This window comes from Eptatretus burgeri, chromosome 15 (genome assembly GCF_056783735.1).
Source record: "Eptatretus burgeri isolate ZD-2024b chromosome 15, Ebu_testis_v1, whole genome shotgun sequence".
Classification (NCBI taxonomy): domain Eukaryota; kingdom Metazoa; phylum Chordata; class Myxini; order Myxiniformes; family Myxinidae; genus Eptatretus; species Eptatretus burgeri.
The window spans coordinates 14,229,399-14,235,003 of record NC_140975.1 but is presented as its reverse complement, the minus strand read 5'-3'; the positions used below and the strand labels follow the sequence as shown (position 1 = coordinate 14,235,003).

The window sequence follows — 5,605 nt, the reverse complement described above, 5'->3', positions numbered from 1 at the left end:
AATGATATTTCTGGTGGTAAAGGTACATAAGAAGGGGTTAAAGGTAAGTTTGCACCGAGTGACCCTGAATTAAAAATGCAATCAACATGAAAGATGCAACAGTGAAACCAGTCGCTAAAGTTTGAAATGGGTACATAGATTATTATGGTGGTAAAGGTACTTAAGATGAGGAGATAGACCAGTTGGCATGATTGACATCAATTTCTTTTTTTTTTAATGATTTGGCATTCCATAGCTCAAGTCAGTGCTGCCACCAATGTTCAAAGATTCCTGAAATGTACATGCTATGTGAGGGCCAAGAAGAGTAATGAAGAAAAACTGCTGACCAATTTCAGAGGTTACATCCATTTTAGCATGTTATATGAGAATCTCTAGGTGAGTTTAAGTAGACTACATGTAGGCCTATATCAGAAGTTGGACTGTAGGCCATGCCATCAGGCTGGCTCCTATTGCATAACTCTGATCCAATGTATGCAGCCTAATGGGATGCCTCGTGTACAATAATCTAGTTGAGTGTTTTGTGTTTACTGAAGCAATATATGTGTGGTAGGCATGCAGGTGGCAGAAGAGGACAGTGGGTCCGTCCACATGCCCCACTTCCCAATATATAATTTTTGGCTTCACGGTTCACCCATGTTTTGGTACCCTTCCCTGATTTATTGAACTATTTTACCCCTTCTAATCCTTTCCCTTTAGTTACAAACCGACGATGGGGTGTATCAACTATCATGTTCTGAGTGGATGTTTCAGAGACTGCTCCCTTGTTTTACGATATGCTTTGCCTACCACAAAAACCAGCATTCCTTTTATTCCAGAGCCCTGACAATGGATTCATCTAATCCATCAGAACCTGGTACATCTGGTGATCGAGTGGTAGACGCTGGAACATGCATCCTTCACATTGAACAGCCATCTACAAGTACCAGTAGCGAGCAACGAAGCCCTGATGTTTTCTCCTTCAATCCTGAAAAATGGGACGTTGTCAAAGAAGCTGCAACAAAAAGAGGGCACTCAAGAAGAACTTCAAAGGCTCAAAATACTTTCAAGTCGTCCAATCGCTGCCAAATAACGTTGCTATATCTCAAGGAAACCACGTCCAATGCTACAAGAACTTTACTGCTGTTCCATAGACAGGTGTGAATGAGTATCCCTGCTCCAAAACAACTACGTTCAAATTGTCGCCACCAGGTTTACGTCCATCGGGTATTTTCCCCATGAAGTGCCTTTTCTGCAGGAAAGTCCGACGCAAGAAAGGTAGCACAGAGGAAACCCTCACTGCATGTGAAACGAAGCAGGCAGAATCAACAATCAAAGCTGCTGCTGTTGCAAGAAATGACTATAGACTCCTAGGAAAAGTTGCAGACATTGACTTTGTAGCTAAGGAAGTGAAATATCATCAAAGTTGCAGACGTCTCTATATGAATTTGGCATCTGTAAAATCAACCAACTGTGAAACTGGACAAAAGAAGTCCAATAATAAAGCACTCCTTGGTATATATGAATATATTGAAGAGTGGATTATCAAAAAACGTAGGTCAGAATACCTTGTATCTCTTTACAGCCGATATGTAGAAATGTGTGAGGATGCCGATGTGGAGCCAATTACATCTGCTCAAAACTTGTCAAAGAATCTACTGAAAAGATTCGATCAAATTGAAATGCGTTGTAGTAAATCACTCAAAAGAGGTGATGTTGTGTTTGTGAAAGGGTTGGGTGAAGCTGCTCTCTCTCTGTTCATTTTGATTACGTTAATTCATCAGAGGCAGCTATTCGAAAGGCTGCATTAGTTTTGCGTGAATCGATCAAAGCAGTGCAGAGAACTCCCCGACCAGACAATCCTAGTCTGAATGATCTGAAGACTGGCGAAGCTCCAGTTCCAGATCTCTTGCTGTCATTCTACAGTGTTCTGTATGGTGGTGCAAATCCTGCAAAGTATAGTGAAAAGATTGAACGATATGTTGCCTCATCCAGTCGAGATGCACTTTTTATTGTGAGAAATGGCAATGTAAAACCAGGTAAACATATTACTCTTGGCATGGCGATTAAGTCAATGATAGGCAGCAAAAAGCTGGTAGGAATATTGAACAGGTTTGGACATATTGTCAATTATCATGCTCTTGAAGAACTTGAGACAGCACTGGGGGAATCCATACAGGCTAGACAGATGGCATGTCCAGAGGGTACTGTTGTAGGGACACCAATGGGGTTTGCATTTGACAATTTTGACGAGTTAACTGGGACACTATCTGGTGCCGATACTCTCCATGATACCATGGGTATACTCTATCAGAACAAGATCCCACAAACTCGAGATGAATCAAATGGAAACAGAACTCCGAAGTTCCTGCCCTCCGAGTGGGAGTCGCCTTGGTATGCACATTTAATTGGGGGAGAGAAATGTCTTCATTTCATACCTTGGGGCAAGTTACCACTTCTTCGTCCATGATGGGGAGGTTGTCCGAGAGGAAGTAGGCGAGCCGAAAACCAACCACGAAGAGGCCGACACCCTGATCTGTGCACATGTCAAATCAATTGCCAAGGAGATGGACCACACTTGCAATATTGTCATTAGGGGATCTGACACAGACATAGCCGTCATCCTCCTCTACCACTGCGGGGATATGGCTACACGGATATGGATGGATGTTGGAACATCATCAGGAAATAGTCGCAGATACATTGACATCACTGCCATTGGTGCCAGCATCGGACAGCCTCTCTGCTCTGCCTTACCAGGATTCCATGCGGTCACTGGATCAGACTACACCTCCTCTTTCCACGGGAAGGGAAAAGATCGCCCCTTTGCACAGCTTGTGAAAGACAATGATGCCCAGAAAGCATTTTCAGAGATGACCAAAGGAACGATAACCGATGAAGACAGAGGCACCCTGAACAAATTTACAACCAAGATGTATGGTCTAAAGGGAAAAGATGTCTCACTCAATGACCATCGCTGCAACATATTTGAAAAGACATATAGACCAAAGGTCAGAGCTGAGGACTGCCTAGTGAAGCTGAAGGGCATTGACGCCAGCCTGATTTCTCCCTATGAATTTGAGGTTTCCAAACACATAAGCAGATCATCATTCGTGACAAAGATGTCGGCCAATGCTGACAAATCAGAAATCTGCCAGCATCCATCATCAGCTGATGGGTGGGAGTTGGTGGATGATCAATATGAAATCACTTGGTTCGACGGTCCTCAACTTCCAGATTCTTTGACCCCAGATGAAGATGACGCCTTGGATCCTGAAAGCTCTGATGACAGCGACTTCAGCATTTCTTCATCTGATGATGAAGACTGCCTATCTTCTGATGAAGATTAGTTGTGCGGTAGCTGAAATGAAACAAACACCAGGTCCTAGCTCTGCCAAATGCATGACGCCATGTTACCCTCAGTGCTGGCAATATAATGCAAATTGATCTTTAGCCCGGTACAGAGTGACTGAGCTCACAAGCAATGTTAAAGAATTTTTCAGAATATCACAAGGGATGTTAAATATCATCACCAGTTTGCTCCCTGTCATTGATTGATGCCAAATGGTCTATTGATGTTGAGTTGATGTTGAGTTGATGTCAATCATGCCAACTTGTCTATCTCCTCATCTTAAGTACCTTTACCACAATACTAATCTATGTACCCATTTCAAACTTTCGCGACTGGTTTCACTGTTGCATCTTTCATGTTGATTGCATTTTTAATTCGGGGTCACTCGGTGCAAACTTACCTTCAACCCCTTCTTATGTACCTTTACCACCAGAAATATCATTCTTAATTGAGTGATCATACATAGTATCATTCTAATCCACATTAAATGCAAGGTTTCATCCTCGCACTTTTTATGTTAATTAAAATTTTAATTTGTTAAAGGGGTCAAAAGAGTGCAATTTTCGTTATAAAATTACATTTTACCGAGACAGGTGGCTCAAGATTCATTGACTTTGTATATGACCCAGTTGCATCTTTCTATAAACAACATTTCTGTGAACTTGTGAATTGAAAACTTGCAAAAAGGGTCATTAAGTCAAAAATGGTTCATCCGTGACCTTTGACCTTTCTTAGGTACACTTTCCACCACCAATTACATTCTTAAGTTGATGAATAAAACTTATATTGTCTATGGGTAAATTTTAATGTTGGTTTTAGACTTGCATCTTTTATGTGAAATAAATGTCTAATTAGCAGTTAATTAACCTCGTTCTTAAGTACCCTCTCCACCACAAATCCCATTCTTAAGTTCAATTTTCTCATTCAGTGTACTTTCCTCTACCAAATGACACTGGTATGATATTTGCACCCTTCATGTTGAACAAATACAATTTGGGTTGGTTTTGGGGTGGCACCCCCACCCCACCCACCACTGGTGTAACTTAAGAATCGGGTTTTTGGGGTCCCCTAACCTAATTCTACAGCACTGGCACCCGAAACCTTCTGCACCTTCCATGTTGAACAAATCTCACCTAGCTCCCAGACTACATCCTAAACATACACTAAAACACGAGAAATCCAAAACTTGCTTTCACAAAACAAGTTAAATTGCAACCTACCCCTGGTATGTTTCCACCCTCACAGCAAATTACTTATACCACAATCCAGGACTAAAACATGCCTTAAGGTAGAGGTCTTAAATGAGTTACAAGAAGGAGACAAGACAGCGTCTGGGTGGATTTTTAAAGTTTGCAGTATGTTGGAGATGGTGACATTTGTTTGTCTCATTATCATTCATTGTGAGTGTGGTTGGATTGATTGTGAGTTGTGATTTTTTTGGTGTTCGATCCACCTCCAGAGTGTGTAACTTCATTCAGTCCACCTCCAGAAGCTGTGATCCGTTTCTACCCAAAGACTCAAGGCTGTTCATGTTGTACAGTGGAGAGTTCTGTCACACAGTAAGTTGAGGGCTTCCTCATTGGAGAGAAAAAACGGCATTCTTATTTTCAGTTTACATTCCACTGGCTCACTGTTGGTGAACAGTCTTACGTGTCAACCTATGAGCGGTGTGTCCTGCATTCAAAATCCCTGACAAGGAAAATATAGCTTTTACCAAATTTTCACCAAATCACCTTTGCTAACCATTATGGAAACATCTTCCATTTCAAAGCACATCATTATATTATTGAGAAGTTAAAACGTTTAACTGGCTTGAAACAAAGCATTCATGGATTCGTGATGGTTCCCCAAAAATTAGAAAGGCAAATTTCCTAACCACTGCCCTGCCTCCATTACACGAAGAAGTGTGAGATCTGACTCCGATCCAGGAAATTGTAAAATTCCAGGAAAAAAACATTTCACCATAGCTTCTGGCCCCTGACAAGCAAAGCATTAGCTAACAATGCGGTGAAGGGTGCATAAAGATCTGCAACTGCTCGAATTGCCCCAATTATTCACACCCTCTTGTGGGGTCAGCTGGGGTCCATTTTGCTCAGTCTTTCATAAACCGGCCGACCGGCTGTTCTTTTGTAATTCGTCAATGATGCTGATGATAGCTCGCCTACTCTTCACGAGCAACATCAGGGGATCTTTAATGTCCACCGACAACCAGCTTGCAACAAGTCTTCCAGCTTAGCATCCTTCACGATGGACGGCACACACATTGATGTGTCGTTC

General features: G+C 42.0%; 1 pseudogene; it reads left to right on the top strand.

Moving 5' to 3' along the window:
- Nucleotides 1-971: 971 nt before the first annotated feature.
- On the top strand, nt 972-2,446 carry LOC147011573 (uncharacterized; annotated as a pseudogene).
- The last annotated feature ends 3,159 nt before the right edge of the window (nt 2,447-5,605 follow it).